Here is a 24,638-nt window from a genome sequence, read left to right as displayed (position 1 = left end):
CAAGGTCCCACGTAGAGGGAAACGGCAGGTGCATGAGCTCCACCTGCCAGGTGAGGGCGCCACAGTCCGGCAGAGCCAAATCCCAGGTTGTTCGCATGGAGGAGGAAGCCTGTGGTCAGCTGGGAGGACCCTGGTCTTTATTAAAGAACCCTCCTCCCATCCTGCCCCCTGCTCCTCATCCTCCCCCTCCTTCCTCCCTTCACCTTCCTCCTTGCCTTCTCCTCCCCCACTTACATTTTATCTTCCCTTCTCTTCTCCCTCTCCTTCTCAGTTCTCCTTCATATGCCCCACAGGTAAGAGGTGAGCTCTAGGGACGCAGGGCTTAACAGACAGCAGTCCCTGGTTTGTGGGGCTTGCCTTCCAGAAGGGATGACAGGTGATAACTAAACACAAAAGTGAATCTATAATCCCAAGCTATAATAAAGTCAGCAGAGAAGAGGGTGATACAATGGGAGGGGATTCCAGAGGAATCGGTTTAGACTGGGAGCACAAGTCTTCTGGGGCGGGGAACATTCAACCCCGTGCTTGAAGGAAAAGCAGGAGAAGAACCAAGTGAGGAGCAGGGAGGGATCCTGATGAAAAGGATGTTGGGCAGATCTTCCAGCGTGTGTGAAGGAACGTCCTTGGTGTGCTCGGGGACCTGGGCAGAGGCTGCAGTGACCATGGAGTGACTGTGGCTCGGAGAGCAAGGGGAGGGCTGTGCACAGACGAGAGGGGCAGCACAGATTCTGTGATTTATTTTAAGGGCAATGGGAGGCTGCTAGAGTCTTTTAGGTACTGAATTGCCATGATTCAGTTTTATGCTGTAAGGAGATCAGTTCGGCAGCTAAGGGGAAAATGGGTGGGAGGGAAGCCAGAGGGGAAGGTGTAGACTTCTGTCCTGGCAGTTCAGGTGGAAGGTGAGGGGTGCTGGCCACGAGGCAGCAGGATGTTCATGAAGCATTGCCGATGTCCCCAGCCCTGCATTCCCATCACTCGGTGACCCTCTCCATTCAGGCTGCCAACCCACGAGGCACCTGCTGCTGGAGGGGAGCTGCAAGGGCGGAGCTGGGGGAGGACATGCATCCTTGGTGTTTGGGTCAGAGAGCCAAGACTCAGGTAAACAATAGAAAGACTGGGAAGGAAACAAGATTAGGCTGGACCAGGTAGCCTGGACCGGATGGACATAGAGGAAGTAAGGAAGTAGTTAATACCGGTGGAGGTCTCTGTGTCCTGTTATACACCCATGGAGCTCACATAGATAAGGGGAACACACAAGTCTCCCCCCAGTTTGAGGGTAATCTTAGAGGAAAGGAGATCTTAGTTCCCCGATGAGGCCCGAGAAAATAAGCGGGGTCCTAGAGTCCCCACCTGGTGTGGGTCCCAGGCCTCCCAGGTACCACCAATCCTGGAGGAAGGCATTTACAGCCCACTGTGGAGATAAGGATCTACACATGCATGCATCCTGAGACTTGCGTTTGAACCGCAGGACGTGGGGCCCATTGGAAGGAGGACCAGACTGGGAATAGGAAATTCACCTTTAAACCCAGCTTTGCCTCACACTGGAGAGGTGATTCCAGGAAACCACTTGACCTCCCTGAAACTCAGTCTTACCCTCTAAAGATGGGGGCAGTGAGCCTGACCTCCTCATGGGGATGGTGGAGAATTGAAAGAAGTAAGCATGTGGGAAAACCATGTAATTCTGTGCACAAGGAGGTATTCTGTTTGGAGGGACAAAAGCTTGCATCATGCTGACCTCATTAATTTCATCTTCGGAGAGTCTTAGCAGCTTCCTTGATCTATTTCCTATAATTCTACCTGTTGGTTCTGCTTTTGTCCTGTGGGTGCACAGAGCAAGCCCCATCCCTCTTGCCCTGACAGCCCGCATGTAGGACCCTCCAGACACTTGTGTCCAGGTTGAAGCAGCTCAGTCCCTCCCTATTTCTCATAGGGCCCTGCATTTCACTTCCCCTCCCCTGGAGTTATGCTCTTATTTCTAGTGTCTTGAGAATGTGGTGTCCGGGAGACCACAGGTCCCCTCATTTGGGCCATAGTTTTGCTGATATTTCTGTCACCAGTGGTCCAAAGCCTCTAGCCGGAGTCCGGGAAGGACTCTGTGAATGAAAGTCACCCATGACTGGTGCAGATGGAGAGTCACAAGGCGGGGACCAGTGACAGGTGGATGTCTCCATTGCTTCTCGTTCTGGGAGCCGCAGGCGTTGTTGTCACTGTCAACCACCACCACACAGAAAATCAAAAAGAAAAATATAACTATGGCCACCTCCCAAGGGAAAGAGCAAGCGCTGTCCAAAGTCTGTCTCTCTGAGTCTTCCAGGGAGCACTGGATTCAGCTGTAGAGGGTGTGATAGGAGGCTCCGGCCTGGAAAACAGGGTGGGAAGTGAGGGGGTAAGAGGTCAGGGTTGGAGGAGCCTGGGTTCTAGTCCTAGCAGGTGGTCTCCAGGGTGATTTTCCTCCCTCCCCTGCACCCTCGGGTTTGATGCTTCTTCCTGAGGTTTTTGTCCTGCATGTTCCCCCAGGAGGGCCACACCTGGGCAGAGAGCACCCACAGAGCATGAGAAGCTCTCCTCCACCCTTCTGTTCCCACTCTGTCCCGTGGCTTTTGTTGGTCTGCTTCCTAAATTTTCTCGGGTTGTTCTAGTCACTATGTGTTGTGATCCTAAGTAGTGCTCCTCTTGGCCAGAGGCACCTTGATTTTCAGCAGGATGTTCAGCCGTCCCGACTGGGCCAAACCCGTGCTGGGGACTCAGGGTGGGTTCAGCACACACTGGTCAAGGCACTGGCCCAAAGAAGAAGTTTGCTGTTCTCATATCCCATATCTTCCCTGCTCTGCACCACTCCAGCCAGTAGGAGGGAAACAGGTTATAGAAACTGTGGGTGAAGCTAAGAGGCACCCCCATCTAAGGATGGGATTGGATGCAAGTGTGAAGTAGGCAGGTGGTCCTCAGATTGCCTCCTATAGAGGCAACTTGCCATTTCTGGGTATATCTCCTCCTCCCTCTCAACAAGTACCCCAGGATTTATTAGTTGCAGGGTGGTAAACTCAGCCATTTGCTCATTCACTCGTTCACCTGTAGGTATTTTCTGAGTGCCTAATACTGTGCCAGGTGCTACGCTGCATACTAGAGATAAAAGGTGGCTGAGATAGTATCCTAATCTCCCAGCACTTCCCAGTCTCAGAAGCAACACAGACCCTGTTAATACTTTAACCAGCATCAGAATGGAAGCATTACAAGTTGGTGGGGGGGGCGGGGGAGGCTGCCTCTTTAAGGACTTAGCCTTGGGCAGCCCCAATGGTTCAGTGGTTTAGCACCGCCTTCAGCCCAGGGTGTGATCCTGGAGTCCCAGGATCCAGTCTCACACTGGGCTCCCTGCATGGAGCCTGCTTCTCCCTCTGCCTGTGTCTCTGCCTCTCTCTCTCTCTCTGTCTCTCATGAATAAATAAATAAATAATGAATAAATAAATAAAATCTTAAAAAAAAGACTTAGCCTTGAACTCAGGTTGGGGAATGGGGGTTTGCACAACCACCACTGGGCTTGTCTGTGCCTGACAGCCCCTGCCCAGAGCCTCGCATCTGGAAGGCCCCAAACAGAGCTGAGCCGAGATACTCGGATGCTCTGTGACTCCCAGCTCTAAGCCTCGGGGATTCTAAGAGAAGGATGGTGCCCGCTTGCCAGATGTGGGAGCTGGGTTCTAAAATGCATTCAATGGAAGTGAAATAAATTGGAAACTGCTGCTCCCATTGTCCTCCTGGCGTCTCGAGAGCAGTCTTTTATCCTCCCTTCTGTTGGCCAAATGAGCTCCTGCTTCCAATCTGGCCCCTGGGTCCACTGCCCAATGGCAAATATTTCTGCCCTGGAAAAGCTCATTGGCAGGAGCTGAGAAGACTAATAACGGCGCTTGACAGCCCTTCATGGTTTTCCCTAAATATTCTTCCCTGCACAAAAAAGTTTAATAAAAATATGGATTGAAGCAGAGACCGGGAGTGGGAAATAAATGGCGCTCTTGCAGCTGTATTATTATAATACTCTGCACCTGTGCTGCTCACCCAGGGGAGACAGGAGTGCAGGGCGAGGGGGAGAAGCGCTCTCTGGGCAAGGGGCCCTGTGCCTAAGACGGGAGTGGGTGAGTGTGAATACCTCTAGGCTCCCGGGGAAGCTGTCTAAGCCTGGGACTGGGGAGCGCAACTCAGGGAATACTGTGTCCTAGGTTTGCATGGGGTCTAGAGTGTCCTAAGCTAGTGTGACTGATAATCTAGTCTGTGTAATGGCTTTATTATTATATGTGAATTAATTTGTTCTCCATGCAAAGGATAGGCTGGTATACGTTGTTCCTTCACCTCCAAATTAGTATATTCAGTTAAAAAAAAAAAAAGCTGGTTTTCAATACATGGAATACTAACTTAGCAGCAAAAAGCATGCTAATTACACAGGACTTTCTCTACTATTCATTAAAGTGGTCCCCAAAGTGCTTCTAATTGGTCTCATTTTGCTCCCTCTCTCTGTCCCTTTTGTTCCTGAATGTCTTGAAAGCAAGCAATTAAAAACCGCTGTATTTAAAAGTTCTCTGTAGTTCAGACTTCATGTAATTCAGACCAGAGATTTCACTCCCAGCCTATTTTTGCATATTACTGAAGGTTTCTAAATGGACCCTGTTTGTGCAGGAGCCACTCGAGGAAAATGCTGGCATTCTCAGAGATGAGATGGATCTTCTTTCTGGGCCTACACCTGAGGTGGAGACCCACTTCTATACATGCAAACTCCAGCTCGGGTTCTTGCCGCACCAGCAGGCACAGAAGGTACTGGTTGCCCGATGTGAAGTGATAAATATGGATTAGATCCGTGCAAAGCTGCAGGATCAATTATGGGAACATACAGCTAAATCAGCCTCCAACTGCCTGAGTGTCAGAGTTTCTGCAGGAGATTATGAGTCCACTGGGTTCCTGAGGGCTTAGTGAAGTGTTTGTGTGCACGCGCATAGCGCCTATGTATGCACATATGAATGCACTCATACGCACCTGAGTGTGTGAATGTGCATCAGTGTGAGTATATATGTGAGTAGGCGTGTGTGTGTTTGTGTGTATGTGTGTTACAGCACCAGAACAGACAGTGCCTAACAAACATGAGAAGAGAGTTCTAGGTCAGCCTCTGCTTCTCATTAGTTTGTTGGCTTTGGGAAAATCATTATTCTTCTCTCTGAGTCTCATTTCCCCATCCATAGAATGACAGATTTGGGAGGCGGATCTTTTTCATAATGGAGCCCTGCCTCTGAACAGTCTGACTCCAAAGGCCTGGGGGTGGGGCCTGGGTCTTTCTCTAAAGGTCCCAGATGAGTGTAATGTGACCTCCCTCAGACCCTCTTGCTCTCCAGCCTGTCACTGTGCACAGAGCAGCTTGCTCTGTGCTCACCCTGCTGACACTTCCAGCTTGCACTTGCCCTACCACCCCCAAGGTTCTCAGAGGGTTCTGTTTTTCTGAGGATCTTTCGGGAAGGATGCCCTGTGTTTTGGCCTGAGGGTTCCTGGGATCTGCTGTGATTTCATTTTGTTCCTCCGTAGCTTCCCCCACCTGTGGCTGTGCACAGTAACCCCAGCACTCCTCTGGGTTCAAAGAGGATAGTAAGGCACTTCAGAGGAAAACCTTGTGAGCACTGTCTAGCTGGCAAAGCTAGTGTGACCTGAAAGCTGGACGAGAGTCCTTGTGGCTACGCTATGAACCCACTTTGTCACCACTGCCCTCCCCATGGCTCCCCTACCTGCTTCATTCTTCCCTCCTTCCTCTTTTCAGCAGAACCCTAGAATAACCAGAATAACCAAAGGGTCTAGAATCAGGCCAATCTGGATTGTAATCCTGACTTCTTCTATTACTGGGTACTGTTTGCACCCCTGGGGGTGCACTCCTGTTTGGCTTTGGGCAACTACCTACCTCCCATCTATTCCCTTCAGACACTGCATGCCACTCACAGTGCCAGGCTCCCTTCCAGCCTGGAGTGGAGACCATTTAGCAAGTGGATTTCCTCTTCTTCCTAGCCACACAACTAAACTACACATTTCCAGACACCCTAGCAATCAGATGGAGCCGTGTGATGAAATCGTGGCCCGTGGAATGTGGGCAGAATGATATAGCCCACTTCTAGATGTGGCCCTAAAATCATCCAGGTGACCCTCTACTCTTCCTCACAGGCTGTCTGCTGAGTGTCATGATCCAGGACAACTTTGGAAGCCACTTACTTTTGGCAGACCCTTTATCAGCCTGGAGAGCACTGTTCCCCTACCTTCAAAGATGTTGATTGCACTTACTATGGAGTGTGGCCTAAATCATTGAGATTCGGGAGTTTGCCTTTTATAGCAGCCAACGTTGTTTAAACCAATATATAACCGATGTGGCCAGGTCAGCACAACCTGTTTATGCCAGGTGAAGGAGGTAGAACCCAGTCTGGCTTCTTACTAGACTCACCCTGGGTGTAATGTTAAGCAGGGCCACGTCTGAGTTTAGCCATGTGAGTGGCCCCATCTCTTCACTTTTCTATGCATTTCATTTCTCTCTGGTCCATTTCTCCTTCCCACTACTCTTCTGAGTGCTAGGCCAGGTCATCAGATCTCTCCAGAGGAAGGGAGGCTGTTGGGCCGTGCTACACGGAGCACCTTTCCCAGGGGCTGCAACTGGCCCCATGCAGGCTTCCCTGCAATTAACTGTGTTAGGGCCATGCTTCTTCCAACAATGTGCAATCACACCTCCTGGGGTTCCTCATTGGGCTCATAAGCCAGGGGAGGGAGTAAAGGGAGGTGAGGGCAGCTGTCCCCTTCTCAGATGCCTGCTTGGAGAGAATGCCCTCACAGCAGCCTGACACCCCCGCCCGCACTCCCATCACCACCACCTTCCTAAACTCCAGGTGCACACTGACCCAACTTGCTCTGTGGATGGCTGTTGTCCCTGTCGCCGTAGCAACCAGTCACAGTGAATGATGACAATGGTAACTTCATTCCTGCTGGGAGGTCAGAGGACAGCATGGCACATGGAGGAAGGTGGGGCTTCAGGAAGTAGTAAGGGACACATGGAGCCAGGGGAAGGGCTGGTGTGGCCATTTTGACCATGGTGTTCAGGCTCAGTGACTTCAGGCTCCCTTTCTACAACACTAGGAATTAATGGGAAAGGGCTCAGGCCTTCCTCACAGAGTCCTGGGGGATGCTAATGTGCACCCAAGAGGAAAAACCACCTAAGAGAAAGATGCCAGGTAGAAGGTGCAGTGAAGAGAAGGTGAGCTTCATTCTACAGGTTCCCTGATCATAGGTCTGGTTGTATTGTTGGAGCTCCAGCAAGGACGCAACAAGCACGGGTCGTACCCTGCACACATGGAGGGGGCACTCTAGTGCCTACTGTACTTCTATACAGCAAACAGTGCCCCTTGGCTGGGTGTATGCGGCAGCCAGAAACTAGCAGCGGCCACATATGTCAGGTGGGGACAGGAGCTAAAGGAAGAGAAAAATAAAGCAGGCTCAGGGAGGTAAAAAGTGCCTGAGCAGAGGAACAATTAGCTCCTTCATATGAGGGGAACAGGGAGGGTATTAGGAAGAGGTGACATTTGACCAGGGACCTGCAGGCTGTGTGGCCATGTCGGGGGAGAGGAGCCCAGACAGAGGCACCAGGCTGTGCAAGTGTCCTGAGACAGGAGAGGCCCGTGTGGTTGAAGCACACTGAGCAAGGGCAGGCGGGAGTGGTGAGAGGAAATCAGGATGGTCTTTTTGCAGCAGATGCAGATCCAGGACTCTATATCTGAGTGAGTGAGGAGCCTCTGGGGGTTTCCCTCAGAAGAGAGACAGGATCTGAGGGATGCATGAACAGGTCTTCCTGGCCACTGTGCAGAAATGGGAACGCAAGGCTGCCACGGTGGATGCAGAAAGAAGCAGGAGACCAGGGCGAGATGGTGGGATGGTGTGGCAGCTTTGAAGGGCTTGGGAACTACCAGATTCTGGATATACGTCAAAGAGGATCCTGCTAGGAGAGAAAGATGAAAGGCTAGAATGAAGGATTTTGGCTCAAGCAACTTAGGTAGCAGAGTAGAAAAGGGAGAGGAGGCTGAGAGTCTGAGCTGACTCTGGAGGAGTGGTGGGAGCGGGAAACCAGCAGCGGTCCAGACCTTCCCCACCCAGAGAGCTGCCAAGGCCCATGTCTTGGGCTCCATGCTTGTTCTGCACAGAATGTCCCCTTCTCTCTGCTTGCCCTGCTTGTGATGCCAGGAGGGGCAGTCCTGCTTTAAGAGCCTGTGTCCAGTCCCTCCTTCCAAGACATCCCACCATGGGGCTTTGGCCAATTGTCTCCCATTCCCCTTACCTGTTTCCTCACACACATGCTCCTGCACACCAGCCAGCAATTATCCAGAAGCATTAATAACCAAGCCTCAGTAGCCCTGAGCCCCAGACCTGGTGGCCTGCAGCACCCTGGCACTCCCGAGTGATGCCCTATTATCTGGAGCATCTCCAAACTGAAGAAGCCTCACACATGCTCCAATCCAGGACCACTTCTCTTGTCTACTCTAGTCTTCTCCTGGCCCAACGACCTCACTGCTCCCCCTTTATTTCCTACTTGGCTGGCTGGTGGCTCCACCTTCAGCTGTGTGTGTATGGAGGTGGGGATCCCACAAGTCTGGGAGAATGGCCTTCCCCTCCACCTCTCCATGCCTTTTCTTCCCTATACTCCCAAAGCAGCTCCGTCCTTCATGAGCACTGTGCCCCCTAGTTCTGAGCCTAATCCCATGCACACTGGGTTTTTACTCATATTCTAAATGTAGTTTTGGTATTTTTTTGCAAGTTGATAGTCATGATCTTATTGACCCCATCCATACCCTTACCAAGCAAACGGTATATATCAAGGTTCCCACTTTGGAGATAAGGATGCCGTTCCTCAGCTTCAGTTTCTTTTTTCTCTGCAACCAGAGGATTCACTTAGGTGATCTCTCTTGCCCCTTCAGATCTCATTTCCTACAACTGTAAGATACATACAGATATAGAAGAGAATCCCCCCCCCGCCCCTCCGCCCCACACCAGAGCAGGTGGGCATATGTGCGCACAGAGGTACTGATTCTTTCCAGCAAAATGCATCCTTGGATACCCTATCGACAGTCTCCGCCTTTCCGACAGAGCACTCAAGGGGAATTGAACTAAATAATTTCTAAAATTGCTGACATTACGTTCTCCAAATTCTGACATTTCATTATTGCTTGTCCTGGAGGTACCAAGGCCTCTTATTCTAGCACCGGCATTCATCGAATGCTGACATTTCAGCATCTGTAATAGGCTCTAAGCACGCAAGAAAAAATAAGAGACACAAAGTCCACAAGCCAGCCAGAGAGGAAAGGGAACAGACAACTGATACCCAGTAGGACATTATCTGTTCACTTCTTCTCCCTGGGCAGTCTTCTTTCAAATCCCCTTTCAATGCCCACCCTCGCACCTTTACACATACTGCTTCTGTCCTGGACACAGCCTGCAGAAACTCTGCTCTTGCCCTGCACTCACACTCTTTGAGCACCTATATGGTTAATTCCTGAAGATACAGAAGGAAGTTCAAGCTGGATCCTTGATCTCTGGATAGAGAGTAACTTGTACATACTCTGTGGACACCAACCATCATGGTGTAGGGCTTTTTCGTCAAGCCAGTGGAAATGGCCAATACCACTGGTCAGGGTCACGGAGCTCAGAAGTATGGATAAATGAGCCAACAAGAGACAAGAACCCAGAGGGTTTGTCATGAGGTAAGAGTGGGAGGATGACTTGATGAGGTGTACTCTCACCACAGAAGAACAAGCTGGACCAACAGCCTAACTGGATAAAATCTCCAGTGGCCAGACACAGAACTTAAAATCCCCTGATAGTCATTTTTCCTTCTTTGAGAGGTCTGTGAAGGCCTCTGTTGAAAGGAAAGTGGCGCCCACGTGGAAGTAGCACAGTTGGACACCATGGTTTCTTTCTTAACCCCTTAGCATGGATTTGTCAATAATTTTTTAAAGCCATCTCACAGGATCTTGATAGAATGGGATATAGGATAAATAATATTTAGGGAGAGAAAAAGCTGTGGGTAAAGAGTATTTTGAAGTATTTTGATATATTTGGCATGTTACCAAATTTTGAGGAAGGAAAGAGGAAAAAAATCAAGAAAAGAAAAGCAGAGACGTTTTCTCTGAGCGTCTCTGACGCTCAAGAAAAGAAAGAGATGCTTTCTTCCAGAAAGAGGCAAGCCGCGAGACCAGATCCTGAAACCATCCAGTCCTGTTATCTGCACTGTGGCCCTATCAGAGAGGACTATTGCTTCTGTCTGGATCTCACTTCCCTTACCCATGAGGGGTCAGGCAACAAGCCCTCAAACGCTATTTCCAGCGCCAGTTCCATCCTGGAAGACCAACTCCATCCCTATGACTATCGCCATCTCTGCAACAAAAGAGTTATTTGTATTGCTGTAGAACTTTGTAGTTTGTAAAACTTCTTCACACTCATTATCCCACCTGATTCTTACAGAAGCGATACTTAGGTCATGTATGTACGAGTGACAGGTCCATTTTACAGAGCAAGGATGTGTCACTTGTGCAGGAACCAGGATTGTCGTCTCTGCATGCGCCTAAAATATTGTTAGATCCAAAACTTGTTGACAGATTTAAATTTATGAGCTGACATTCCCTTTGAGATGCTGGGAGAAAGAGGCTTGATCTGTAAGAAGTGAAAACACTCTCTGGCTGGCTGTCCAGGCATTTCTAGTACCCCTCCACCATGTCGTCTTGCCTGCAGGACCCTCTGGGCATCCTTCACAATTTGTGAGATGTCCTCGGGGGCTTTGGTGACAACAGAGAGGCATGTTGCCACTGTGATTTGCTGGGGACAGTCAACAGGTATCCTCTGGGTTGATGGGAATGAGGCTCTGAGACAACAGGAGAGTCTGGTTCCTCTGCCGGCCTTGTCATGAGGCCTCGGTGGCGTTGATCTGCTCCTCTAACCAGCAGTGAGATCATTCTTTCCCAGGCACCTGCCCCATGTCTGCAGGGCTGTTGTCCAACTCCAGTGAGACTAGGGGTAGGAGAGGGCTTTCCAGAGCGTAAGCTGGTGTGAAAGATGCCTGGCGGCAAGGAATCTGATACTGCTATGGAGGAGGACAAGAGGCGAGGGGAGAGGGAGATAAAATGGAGGACCAGGTGGCAACCAGAAGAAGGAGAGAAGGATGAAATTGAAGAAGAGGAGGAGAGGAAAGGGGGAGGGGAGGGAGGGAAGAAGGAGAATCTGCCTCCTGGGATGCAGCGGGTCCTAACCACCTGTAGGAGGAGACACTGCTGGCTCAAGCTTGAGGCTTTAGGGAGCACAAACCCAGCAGATGTAGGGGTGAGGCATGAAGACACAGAAGAGAAACCACTCTACTCTTGCCCTTACTCTCTTCCCCCATCCCTTGCTATTTCTAAATTGTTTTGTTTCCTCTGTGCAGTTTCCAGAGCACAGAAAGAATTTGTGCATTCCATTAATCCCCCTTTAATTCTCTACTGTCACTTTCCTGGAAGTTTAAATAAGAAAAACTGTTTTCTAACTGATTATGAACCTGTACTCCACAAACAAAATAAATCATGTCGCAGTCATTCCTTGCCTTTGTGTTGACGATTAGGGGAAAGGGATGGGGGCGGGGGAGAGAGAGAGATTGAGAGGAGGAGAAATACCAGCCCTGCCCCCCTACCCTGGAAGGCACAGAAGCCCCACGGTTGGCTAGAGCAGAAAGAAGCTCGGAGCTCCAAGATTTGGCGCTTGAATCTAAATTTAGAACCTATTTGTAGACCAGTTGGAGGGAATTCAGAGAAAAGCTACCAAAACAATCAGAGGAATGCAGCTTAATTGGCCCAGCTTGGCTAAGAACTACTAGGCCGGGAGCATTAGCCAGTCTGTAGCCAGAGGAGGCCCAGTCAACACCAGCCAGGGGAGGACTGCTTAGCTTGCCACAGAGGGGGATCCAGAGAGGAAAGGGAGCCCAGAGCGCAGGACACACAGCTCAGTCCCGCCTGGCACCCCACAGGGAGGCCTCCTGGCTGTCTCTGGCCATGTGGCTAATCCTCTTCTCCGGCCATTACTCCCCAAGTATTACCTACAACAATGCATTCATTATTTAATCTCATCTCAGCAGTGGCCCTGCAAGGCAGATGCGTCTTTTCTACTTTTGCTGATGAAGAAACAGAAGCTCAGGGATGCTGTGTAACTTGCCTGATGTCTCTCCAATGGTAAAATAAAGATCTAAACTCACACCACATTGGTTTTTGAAGCCCAGGCTCATTTTTCTGACACACAGCTGACAGAAAGACACAGGAACAGGGGTCCCCGTGGCTGAGTCTCCCCAGGTGGGAAGGCAAAAGATGCCACTCACTGAGGTATGCTCTGTCTTAGAACAACCTGGGCTTCTGTCCTCCGGCCTCTTGTCTCCTGAGGACCCTGCCCCTCCTCCCAGTCTTGCTGGCCTCCGTCCACTTGCTCCGGGGGTCTCCTAGCCCCCTGAGGCTCCCGTTCTTGTATAGCAGGAAGAGTACTAGATGGCAGGTCAGATGGACCTGGTTTTCAATTGTACCTTTTAAAAATATTGTCTGGCCTTGGGCACATTAGTTAATTTCTCCAGGTCTGAGCTTCCTGACGGTTTACACAGTGATTATCAAGTCTCCGATCCAAGGTTGTTGGAGGAGCAACGTGACAGCATGACGGCGCCTTGTAAATTGCCAAGTGCTGAATGCGAGAGGATGATGCTATTAGTAATAGTGATGGAAATTGTATTCTAACTCATTACAGACAACGTGGACCATCTCTGGGTTTCTCTCACTTCAGAGTTCACCTGACACACACATCCTCAAATCATCCAGGTCCTGGTATAAAAGCTGACCCAGACAGGGTCCTGGAAGCAGGCAGCCTGCAGAAGCAGACCCTGGGGATGGGCTTTTTTTTTTTTTTTTTGTATATTTTTTATTGTAGTTCAATTTGCCAACATGCAGTATAACACCCAGTGCTCATCCCGTCAAGTGCCCTTCAGTGCCCATCACCCAGTCACCCCATCCCTCTGCCCCTCTCCTTCCACTACCCCTTGTTCGTTCCCAGAGTTAGGAGTCTCTTTTCTGAGGCTGTGGTTGTTGGAGTCTTGCAGATACTGGGAAACCATGCCGTCTTGAGAGAAGTGAAGCTGGTCGGCAGGTGTAGCAGGCAGGGGTCCCTTGGAGATAGCTCAGACTGGCACGAGGTCACTGGATTGACTTGAGAATCGCCCCTTGCACCTTCAGTTCTCTCTTCCATGTACAAATAATAGAAGAGCCAACACTTACTGAGTACCTACTATGTGCCTAGCTGTGGTCTAAGCACTGCGTGTGTTCAACTCTTGTTTTCAAAACAACCCCGTGGGGGGTACCACTATCCATATTGTCACCATTTCCTAAAGGCCCCAAGAGGAAACTCACTGGAGTGGCAACTTGAGATTCAGACCTAAGCTTTCCGGCTCTGAAACTCTTCACTTAGCTACTATACCCTGCCACCTTTAAAATAGATCCTAAAATAGATGGTTACCGAGGTTCCTTAAAAAGTCAGTGATGGACCTTGAATATCATAAGCATCTTCTGCTTATTTTACCAAGGAGAAGACCCAGAGAGAAAATCAAGTGCCCAGCAGTGAGCAGGCTTACAGCTCTAAAATGCAGTCACTGCATGATTCAAAACCTTTGGAAAGAGAATAATTCATTTATCAGCCAGATGTTCCATTGACATCACAGCTGGGCCTGCACACACGATTGTTACCTCCTCAAGGGATGTTTTGATATTATCAAAAACCTCTCTCCATCTTTGTCTCAAGACCTCTGGATATGCTAGCCATGAAATCTAAGCAGTGATTCCTGACTTTTGTGGTTCATAGATGCCTTCAGAAATCTCGTGGAAGGTATGGATAATTTTGCAGGAAAAAAAGACATATGCATTTCAATTTGGGAGAGAAGATTATGAATCCTGCGAAGCTCTGTCATGAATCTCTAGGGGTCTCTGAGCCACAAATTATAAAGCTCCTGTTCTTGGTAATGAGAAAACCAGGGCAAAATTTGGGCTTCTGAGTCTGTCTCTTGAGAGATTCTTCAGAATCTATTCTTTTCATTGTACCATCCGCCTTCCCTTTGGTGCAAAGTACAGAGTTCTTGCCATCATATCTATACCATCCCACTGGAATGGGAGTTCCTTAAGGACATGGACCACCTTGGTCTTGTGTGCCATTGTGTCCTCAGTATCTAGCACAACACCCAACACATGTCCAGGACTCAGTACACATTTGTAAGGATTGTTTACGTGATTGCATTGAACAGAGAGTAGAAGCTGTGCATGTTCACTCAAGTTTTCCTTGTCTTTGGCTTTTCCTTCCTGATTGTAGAGTCAGAGGCAGGTATAACAAATGACTAGTTTAGGTCAGGTTCCCTGGGAAAAGAAACAGAAACAGGGATTCTGGTGTGAGGATTTATTGGAGGTGTGCTCTCAGACACAATCTGTAAGGGCAGGAGGGAAACAGGATAGAGCAAGAGGAGGAGAAGCCAGGCAAAGCTTGATGCCAGGGATATGAATACGTGTGAATAGCAAGGGGATCAGCCTTTTGTACCCTTGTATCAGTCAAAGCATGGCATTGGAGACATTTCCTATAGAGCTGGCCCTATCTGACCTAGCAGAGGCCAATTCTCAGGAAGAAGGTACAATTGTGGGCTGTTATAAACAATACTTTCAGTAGCTGGGGGCTGAGTGTGTGGCCCCGAAAGATCTGAGTGGGACACCAACAGTGTCTATTGCATAGCATGAGTACAGGCTCAGATCAATTGAAAGTGGCTGCCAGGAGCATGGCATTGGAGAAAGAGTGAGAAACCAGGCCCCGGCTCCATGATGGATTATTCATGCCTGCTGGACGCTAAGGAGTGGCAACATCAGTGATACCTCTTTGCCATTCTGAGCCTAAGGGGAAACTGGAACTGTGTTTTTTATTAGAGGTGTAGAGTAGTTCAGAGACTCTGGGGTAATTTTATGAGTCACACAATTTAGAAAGTCCTCATATGCTGTGGCAGATAGGTTCCAGGGTTTTCATTGACTATAGGTAGAAACCAGACAGGCAGCCAGTAATTAAAAGTCAGCTTCCTCAAACTAAAGCAAAGGAATTACTTAAATGGACATCCTTTTAGCAGGGAAGACACTCACACTTAGAGCTCAGACCAGCAGATAGAACTAGAATTCAGGTGTCAGAAAATAGGCATGGAACATTTGAGGACCTTAGAATAAATTCACCATCGGGCTAAAGGCTAGGACCCCTTGTATTAGGCTTCTGTACCCACACAGAGCCCTTGCAATGTGCCAGCCACTCAGGTGTTTCCCAATAATTATGTTTTAGATGTTTGCAAACAAATAGACCAAGCCTTAGGGAATTAACTCTTTGAGGTAGGAGGCTTCTGCTCCAGAATTTCTAACATATTCATCAGACACATCTGTCAACCTTCTAAGTGAGAAAAGCAGCCTGGCTTGCTTTGTATCTCTCAGGATGTGGCACATGGCATTTCCACTCCTGTTATTATCACAGATTTTGGTGTTGGGAGGAATTGGGGTGTAGTGCAGAGATACAGCAATTTAAGATGTCATACTTTTTTTTTTTTCCCTCATGGGCCTGGATGACTTGATTGTCAATGAAGGAACCTGTTCTTTATCACAGCAAAGTGTTCTAACGAAGATGACAATGAGAACAGCAGCAATAGCTACAACCACAAATGTCTGTACCACCACTTTACAAGTTTTACTCCTTGCCCTTCAACACAACTCAGTGATGTAGGCAGGGGGAGGTTACCAACCCATGGAAAAACCTAGGGTGTCCTTCCCCAGATGGGGAAGGAGGCAGGAAAGCAGCAGTTATCATCCAGGGAGTGACAGAGTCACACTTCTAGGGAAACTGGGATTGACCTACGTGGTGGTCATCATGGTGGACACACAGGATGGTCCTTGAAAGGAGAAGTGAGAGACTGTGTGATGGGTGGGTGGTCCCACAGAGTTGTGCCCTCCCTTGGCATTAATACATGCTTATTCTTGCTCATTTTCTTGGCCTTCAAAGTTCAATGCAAATTACTATATGATCTAGCAATGCCACTCGCAGGTACATACTCAGATTAAAACAGATTCAGACAGATGTTGAACATTAATGTTCATAGCTGCATTATTCATCAAAGGGTGGAAACAACAAGTGTTCACCAACAGGTGAATGGATAAACAAAGTGGGACATATACATATAATGGAATATTATTCAGCCTTAAAAAGAAATGAAGTAGTGATCCATGTACAACATGCATAAGTCTTAATGACGTTGTGCTGAGTGAAATAAAAGGACAAATATTGTGTGATTCAAGTTATATGAAGTATTTAAAGTGGGAAAATTCATGGGTATAGAAAGTAGAGCAGAGGTTATCTCAGGCTAGGAGCAAGGAGGGAATGGGGACTTACTGTATAATAAGTTCAGGGTTTCTATTTGGAATGATGAAAGGTGCCTAGAGATGGATAGTGGTGGTCTTTGCATAGCCTTGTGGATGAATTTAATATCTCTGAATTGTGCACTTAAAGTAGTTAAGATGGTGAATTTTATGTATGTGTATTTTACAACAATTAAAATGGACGAACGTGGTGCACCTGGAAGGCACAGTGGTTGAGCGTCTGTCTTTGGCTCAGATCATGATCCTGGGGTCCTGGGATCAAGTCCCGCATTGGGCTTCCTGCAGGGAGCCTGCTTCTCCCTCTGCCTATGTCTCTGCCTCTCTCTCTGTGTTTCTCATGAATAAATAAATTTTTAAAAATGGTTGAATGAATAAACAAGAAAATGAATTCAGTTCAGAGCTTATGCTTTCTGAAAGCTTTCCTGGATCCAGCCTGTTTGGAACACCATCTTTTATGCACCTAGTACACATTGTACTCTGATTATTAACGTACTTGACTATGTCCAGACTAAGATATGAACTCCCAAAGAATATGGACTGTGTCCTCCTCTATTTTATATCTCTGGCTCAAGCCAATTGTCTAGCACATTGTGACAATCTGATAATTCTGTTTGAAATTAATAGATCTGAGATATACATATATATGGCATCTTTGAAGTGAACAGTATGCATTTCAAATTAATGAAATAGACACCAACACCAGCTACTATCACAATGGTATTTGTTTAGATGAACTTGACTCAAGTTCTTTTTAAACATATCTGATTGCTCTTTCCACCATAATTTTAAATAGGTAACATAGCAAGTATATTGGTTGGGAAAAAGACCGAACCTCAGATGTGGGATAAATGATAAGCAGTTTATTAATAGTTCTCAACATGTGCCGATACCCTTACTAGAGAAATTCTTCCCTCTTTTCTTCACTCCAGCTTGATTAACTTGGACTCCTCCTTAGGGTCTTAGCATAGACATCACCATCTCTGGGAAGCCCCATTGACCTCTTATCCCAGGGAGCATCTGCTGACTCTGCCCTGACCTGCCATGAGCTTGCAAATGAGTCAGCACCTTTCCTATCACCATGCTTGTCACAAGATGTTATATGTCCCTGTGTACTCTTTGTCTTCCCCACGAGACAGTAAGCTCCATAAGGGCAGGAACTGCTACATTCCCAGCAACTAGCAAAATTCCTAGCACATGGAGATACTCAATAAATATATATTGAAAGATTAGCTAAAGGAATGATGAATGAATGAATCCAGTAATGTGGGCATGAAACTGTATAGTGTGTATAGCCAAGCCCTTTTAACCAGATGAAAGTGTTCTTACAGATCACTAAATCCAAGCATTTCATGGAACAGATGAGGAAGATGAGGTCCAGAGAGAGAAAGTGAATTTTCCTAAGTGCATAGAAAATAAATAGACAAAGGGAACTAGAATCTGGGTATTCTGGCTTATAGTTCTATTTCCATTATAACACTGCTCCCTTCTCCCCTCAAGGTCAGTATTTCTGCTGTCCAAGATGATGTATGACCCCAAACCTTTGGGATTAAGTCATAAACTCACCATGCATGGCCTTTTGAAAGTAACATCCATTTTAACAGAGGCATTCTGGAGAACAAAGCATTAAACCAAGATGTCTTTTATATAACTGGATTTAAAACATTGGACTTGGCTGGTGGAGAATAAAATGTGGGGCATTTTACATTTCCTCTGGGTGCCCCTCAAATCCTTATCATCAGACAAGGCTGGCTTTTTTAGGAAAATCTGAATCAAGTGGGATTGTCATAAAGTCAGCTGAAACCTGCTTTCCTGAAGTTATGATCAAGGCTGGTGGCTGCTGGGAGAAAAAATGGTGGAGAAGGTAAAAGATGAGAGGTAAGATCTACCTGAAAGCTAGAAAAGGAAAAAGAGTAATAATGCGCCCAATTGTTTTTAGTTCTATCAAGAGAGACTGGACAAACTTTAGTCTTTCATCACAACCATCTTCAGTGTGAAGAAATGGGGCATGCTGATCCATTCACATATGTTGTAGACATTCTCTCTTTTTTCTGATTCCTGAAGGCAATGTATCCAACCTCACGGCATGAAGCATCATTGGCCTGAGCCAGTCGTAGTTGTCCGCTTCCCCTTTATAGTGATTGGTCCAAAAGTGAGCATGTGACCTAGTTCTAGCTGATAAAACACAAGGTGACGTCCACTTGGTGTCTTTCTGGGAGAAGATTTTCTCCCTGGGAAAGGAGAAAGCCAGTTTTTGTTCTCATTACACTCCTTTGGAGCTTGTATGTGCAAGTATATGATAGTCATAGCTGCAGTAGTAATCTTGGGACCTTGAGGGATGGTTGCTCTATCAGGCAGAGGACAGAATAAGAGGACTGACTGTGAGTCCTTGATGATATCACTGAGCCACTAAATCGATCCTGAATCCTGCTGTCTCTGGTTCCTTGGTAAGTGAAATTCTGAATGTCTGTATGGACTAAGCTATTATTATGGTAGAAGCCAGGGGTCAGCACACTTTTTCTCTAAAGGGTCAGAGAGTAAATACCTTCAGCTCTGTGGGCTATGTGATCTCTGTTTGCAAGTATTCAGTGTCTGCCATTGTAGCACCAAAACAGCCATAGACAATAGGCAAATGATTAGGCTGCATTCCAATAAAACTTTATTTACACAAATAGGCAGTGGGCCACATTTGGCCCACAGGCCATAGTTCCCCAACTCCTGGTTTAAGTTGTGGATACATTTATCTCACAGATATTTGGTAAGAACCCCCCATGTTGTAGCCAAGATAGTAGGTGCTGGGGATATAGCAGGGGTCAAAAAATATCAGGAAAATATCAGGTCTCTGCCCTGTGAAGCTTATGCATGGCTCAGAGAGCCAAGTACAAATCAAATGAATAAGGAACATTCCTGCAGGTTGTGATAAGTGCTGTGGTGGAAGTTGAATGATGTTGTAGAGTTTTGAGGTTGAGCAGAGCGATGGGTAGACCCAATTTAAATGTGCTGGCAAGAGAAAGCATTTCTGGGAACATGTCATCTGAGACCTCAAGAATGAGAAGGGACTTGCTATGTGAAGAAAGAGGAAGATCCTGCAACAGGCAACAGGAACTGAAAATGCAGATGCTTGAGGGCAAGGCAAGTGTGGCAGAGCCAGGAAGCCATGGGGAGGCTGGGGAGGCATGAACAGGGGAGAGAGAAGTAGGCAAGGGCCAGAACATGCAAAGCCTGGAAGGTCTGGGAGGAATTCTGAATTTTACGCCCAGAGCAATGCAGAGTGTAGAGTACAGATTTAGGCTTTAAAACCACCAAGCTGACTGTTGCATGGCCTGAAGGGAGGGAAGAGTGGAACAGAGAGCTAGTTGAGAAAGTGAGATTTCTCAACAGCCTAAGAATTTTATAAGCATGTCTCAATTCACTCAAGTTGTGGATTGGTAGAGATAGGCCGAAGGGAAAAAACCCAGGAACCTAGAAGCAGCAGAAAAGAAAGTTCCAGAAAGATAGACTGGCTTCTCTATGAAGATATTCAAGAAGCTATGATCCAATAAGGCCCTGGGACAAGGTTGCCTGGTGCTATGAACAAGAGCTGCGATTGACCTCTCTACCCATTGGCAGCTCATAGAGTGCTTTGTACTCTTGCTGGATCCTTCTGAGACAAGAAAGGGGGTAACCCAGAGGTAGCTAGATGCTCCCAGCTGCAGCCTGGCCGCGATGGGGGAACAGTGGGGCATGCAGTCACCACCCTACCATCCTGTTTCCCCTGTTCCCGAGGCTTGCACCACAGCGCTGTATTCCCAAGAATACATTCGTGGAGGGGTTGTTTGGATTGTGTATTTACCTCTCACTGTGTCCCACTGAGGACACAAAGCAGGCTTTAAGCAGGCTTTAAGAAATACAGGTAATAAAATAGAAAAATATAAATTAAATATATCAAGCCTAAGGAAAATACAAATCAGATGAAAGATCAAACAGGTAGATGAGAAAGCCAAAATGCAGGTTACAACATTCTACGTGGTTGCCAGCACCAAAGCCAGGAAACCCCATTTGTTTGCTAGTTGCTATTATATTATTTACAGTATTTCCACCAACATTAGATGGTTCCCCATCTATACTCCAACCTTTGGGGCTTTCTTGCCAGCCACAGGGTGACCTGCACACAGCTAGTGCAGGTGCCCACGATGAGGGCCCCTCTCTCTCTGCCTACCTCTAAAGTGACCTCAGCAATGGTATCTCTCCTTCTCTGGGCAGGGAGGGAAAATTGCCACTGGTATCCACAATTTTCTACTCAATTGCTTTGTGCTGGGCTTGGTTTAGCTCAATGATTTCCCAATCAGATTTGAATTCGTTCACATTACTAAAGTCAAAATGCTAATAAGCAAGGCGAATGGAACTAAGACTTGAGATTTTCATCCTGAAGCCCTGGGTGTGTGTGTGGTGGGGGGCAGGGGGCAGGAATGAGGACAAGTTCCTGGGGACAGAGGACTGGGGAGAGAGTCAGGGCCAGAATAAAGTGAACAAGGGGGCATATCAATGAACACAAGCCTGGGGTGACCGGCCCTGATCTTGCTCTGTTTCAAGGCTAGGTGCCTTGAGTAATGGAGTCCTCAATTTCCAGCCCTGGTTCAGTCCACTTTGGGCAAATCACTTCTCCTTTCCTCCTTTCTTAGCCAAATGGGATTGGCTAATGGATCAGGAAGGGGCTGACCTCTAGGTTAGGAGGGAGCAGCTGGTGGCCACGAGATTCCTCTCTGGCTAAGACCACCTCATGTGTACCCACCCCTCTCTCTGCCCACTGCTCCTCTGATCCTTTCCTTCCCCCTTCATTGTCCCATCAACCCTTTGTGCCTCTGTCCCATCTATGTTTAGGCCTATGTTAGGTCTGATCAACCAGTTCATGTTAGTGTCCCTTTGTGGCTGAGCACCATTAGGCTCTCAGGATCCTTCTCTGGTGACTTGTCTCTATGAGCAGCCCAGGCAGGAAGGGTCTCTCATATGTCCCCACCCTGCCTCCTGTCCCCTGACAACCTACCTACCTCCAACCCAAGATCTGGCTCAGATGGATCATCTGTCATTCAGGGTTGACTCTTCTCAGCTCGTACCCCTTGATGACTTGTCCAAGTACGTCAGCCTTGGCTGTGCTGGGCCACAGGACACCTCCATCAGCTAAACCCGGTGAGGGTAACAGGGATCCATCATGAGAGACCAAGTAGGGTGACCAAATCCTCCCAGTTTTCCTGGGATTTTCCAGTTTCAAAAAGGTCCCAGACCCTGGGAACCCCCTCTGTCCTGGGTAAATTGGAATGGTCAGTCACCCTACAAGACAATTGGACCCAGAATATAAGCCTCAGTCTCACCTCTGTTCCATCATACCTTGTAACCATTGGCAACACATATCTCCCTCTCTATGAACTGGCCATTATAATCTCTTCCCTGCCTACTTTGCAGGGTTGTTCTAAGGGTCACATCAGATAATAGATGTGAAAGTGCTTAACGAACACTAAAGCACTGGACAGATGTAAAGGGGGTTTTATTACCCAGTGTTTACGACCTTGAGGCCAGAGTATTAGCAATTTCAATTAATCAAATAAATGGAAAAATAAATTGGTTTTATGGAAACAGATTCCTGCACCTTGCCAAGGGTTCAGGGCTGAGGCAAGGGAAAGGAAAGAATTCAAAGGGCTTATAGCTCTGGCTAAGCTAAACCCAAGCAGAGGCTTACCCAAGCTCGCTCTGCTCTAGGAGCCCCAGAACATGCCCACCTAGGACCTGCAAGGTCAGCTGTGCTGTCATCAATATACTTTCTCAGCCACAGAGCAACCAAACACAGTTTGTTCTTAACTGTCTACGCTGTGGTCTAATAAAACTGGCAAGTGTCAGCCAACTACCAATTATGGGATTTGCATGAGGCTTCACAAGCTGCATGAGTGTTTACCCCCCTTTTTTGTATTTTTTATTGGAGTTCAATTTGGCAACATATAGTATAACACCCAGTGCTCATCTCGTCAAGTACCGCCCCTCAGTGCCCATCACTCAGTCACCATCCCCCTGCCCAGCTCCCCTCCCACGACCCCTTGTTCCTTTCCCAGAGTTAGGAGTCTCCATGAGTGCTTACCCTTGAACGTTGGTGTGTTTATTGCTCTGGGCTTCACAATAGTCTGGGAAGGTTCCAGAAGCAACATGCTGAAGACCCGGCTCAGGAGGATGTGGAAACTGAGATTATCCCTGGACCTGGATGCAAAGCAGCAGCCTGAGCAGGATAGGCACTGTGCTGGAGTTCAAGTCTTGATGCTTTGTGTTGAATGTGGACATAGCTGTGATGACCCAGCCCCTTTCTTCCATCCTGGAAGGAAGGTCATGGTCGGGGTGTAAAATCAAACTCAGTTTGACAGATGGATAGACAGGTGCCCCCTTTGAAGTCTTCTAGGTGGGGAGACAGGTAGAAAAATAGCTACACACACATAGTTTTAATATAGGGCTAATTATGCCAATCAGAAATAGAGCCATTTATGCCAAAATAGACTTAGGCAGGGCAAGTGACAATCTTGTCAATAATGTGGGAACAAGGTTTGCTGTGGACAATTTGCAACCCAGATCAGCTGACCCACTATAATTAGGAATAGATTGTGCCCACTTCTGGTTTATGGGTTTATGGAATACGAGGCACTATGGGTCCAATAAAGAAACAAATGCAACAAAACTGAGAGGAGCCTCCTCTTCTCTCAGCTCAGCTAATCAATGAGGCCATTGAGAAGGCAGCTTTGCCTCATGCAAGTCAAGCCACTGCTGGTCTGGGCTTCTAGCTTTGTGGAAGTCACTGGTGTCCCCAAACTCTTTCTTTTTGGGAAATGGAGTAGCAGCCAGACAACTCTCAATCCACCCCTCTCTTTGTGATATTGTCTGCTGATGAATTGCACTTTGAAAAGCCAGCAGTAGTGAGAAGTAAGGGAATTTACCTAAATTACAAGAAGTGTCCAATAATCTTTAAAGTGATAGAAGTTTTAAGGTTGCAAAATGTTTTTTAAGGTTAATTCTTTGTTTTATAGAGAAGAAAAACAACAAGGCTTGGAGTGAGTATGAAGGAATGGGGCATGGAGATGAATCATGCACATTGTTGGAAAAATGAAGGTTAAGTTTGGAGAATTCGAACTGTCTGTGAAATAATACCAAATATTTATTGACTATTTGCAACTGGCAAGCTACCATTCTAAGAGCTTGTTATGCATTCCTTTAATTAATCCTTCTGAGAACCCTGTGAGGTAGTTGCTATTTTATCTTCATTTTACAGATGGGACAACCAAGGCACAGAGAGGGTTAGTAACTTTCCCAACATCACACAGCTAACAGACTGAGCTGAGATTAGATCTCAAGCTCCAGACATCATATGTGCTCTTTAAACACTCATTTGTCAGCTATTCTGCCTCTTGGTTGAGCACATCCTGGCACCTGCAGCTTTTTGGAAAATTATTTATTGGCTGAGACTGGATTTTTTTTCTTGCTCATTTAAAAAAATGTATCCATTGATGCATTCATCTATAAATACTCATTGAGTATATGTTATATACCAGGTTCTGGGGGCTCCAAATAAGTGATATCAGTTCTGCCCTCCAGGAGCTCACAATTTCTCAATACCCCTCCTCAAGTGACATCTTCTATCTTGTAGACAGTGCTCATTTTCTGTTTCAATAAATACTACTAACTCAATGACTTAAAACTACACCCATGCATTAGTTCACAGTTCTTAGGTCAAGAGTCACATGGCCTTGCTATAGAGTCTCACAAGACTGGAATCAGGATATTAGCCAGTCTGGGCTCTTTCTGGAGACTCAGGAGAGGGGGAAGGGGTGGGATCTGCTTCCAGGATCACCCAGGTTGTTGTGTTAGGTGCCACTATTACCCCTGTTTTCCAGAGAAGGAAATTGGAACCCAGAGACATTCTGTACCTTCCCTAGGACCACCCTGGTGGGACTGATGTGATTCCAGTTCAGGTGTGTCAAACTCAAAAAGCAGGTGCTCTGTCCTTTCTTAGCATGTGCCAGGATGGTGCTTGTGGGCAAGAAGTAGTAACTCTTAGCACCCATGTCTTCCCTGCTATACCAAGAACACAGGGATGCACTGAGTTTTTACTGAGTATTCAGTTACCCCTCACAGGTACCCAGTGAGGTAGGAACC

General features: G+C 47.3%; 1 protein-coding gene and 2 long non-coding RNA genes across 9 annotated transcripts in view; 2 read left to right on the top strand and 1 right to left on the bottom strand.

Moving 5' to 3' along the window:
* ASIC2 (acid sensing ion channel subunit 2) overlaps positions 1–24,638 on the top strand; it is a 995,000-nt gene that overhangs the window by 455,019 nt on the left and 515,343 nt on the right. The gene's annotated exons all lie outside the window — the stretch shown is intronic.
* Positions 213–21,827, bottom strand: LOC140606291 (uncharacterized). Of its 6 annotated transcripts, none has more exons than XR_012008635.1 (6): positions 21,503–21,827; positions 14,319–14,444; positions 8,847–8,982; positions 6,903–7,993; positions 6,455–6,680; positions 213–2,359 (listed from the first exon to the last, which is right to left on the bottom strand). It is a non-coding gene; the product is annotated as an uncharacterized lncRNA (long non-coding RNA). The 6 variants fall into 6 exon arrangements; XR_012008636.1 differs by having other exon boundaries at positions 6,903–7,990; XR_012008637.1 differs by lacking the exon at positions 6,455–6,680 and having other exon boundaries at positions 21,503–21,825.
* LOC140606292 (uncharacterized) lies at positions 6,908–12,263 on the top strand. Its single transcript, XR_012008641.1, has 2 exons — positions 6,908–7,255; positions 12,143–12,263. It is a non-coding gene; the product is annotated as an uncharacterized lncRNA (long non-coding RNA).

The sequence above is a fragment of the Canis lupus genome, chromosome 16 (genome assembly GCF_048164855.1).
Source record: "Canis lupus baileyi chromosome 16, mCanLup2.hap1, whole genome shotgun sequence".
Lineage (NCBI taxonomy): Eukaryota > Metazoa > Chordata > Mammalia > Carnivora > Canidae > Canis > Canis lupus.
Note: the sequence above shows the minus strand (reverse complement) of the source record. Positions and strands in the feature narration are given on the sequence as shown.